The sequence below is a fragment of the Pygoscelis adeliae genome, unplaced genomic scaffold (assembly GCF_000699105.1).
Source record: "Pygoscelis adeliae isolate BGI_AS28 unplaced genomic scaffold, ASM69910v1 Scaffold632, whole genome shotgun sequence".
NCBI classification, from domain to species: domain Eukaryota; kingdom Metazoa; phylum Chordata; class Aves; order Sphenisciformes; family Spheniscidae; genus Pygoscelis; species Pygoscelis adeliae.
In genome coordinates this window covers 399-797 of record NW_008824227.1, presented here as the reverse complement: position 1 = coordinate 797, position 399 = coordinate 399, and positions in this window count along the sequence as shown.

The window sequence follows — 399 nt, the reverse complement described above, 5'->3', positions numbered from 1 at the left end:
TCCGGCCCCCCTCAGCCTCCTGCGTGCTTTACCTCGGGCTGGAGAGCAGCCCGATTCATCACCGCCACTCTGAACTCCACACCTAACTTTCAACGTGTCTACAGGTGGTACTGCCTGCTCAGTGAGCGGGGAAACCCTATGTCAGAATGAAAATAAATAAAGGCTCCGGACAAAGCACCGCGGGTGCACCGCAGCCACCCTTTTATTTTGAAACGAGATCATGTGAAGCACTCGCCAAATACAAGTTTGCATCCTCTCACGAGCAGTTTGATTTACATCACCCTAGCTTCCCTGTGGGAGCTTCCTTTGAGACGGTATTAAAGGCTTTGCTAGGCGGAGATCTGTGACAGGATAACAGGTCTTGTGGGTGTAGAGAAGATTTAACTGGTCTGACATGCT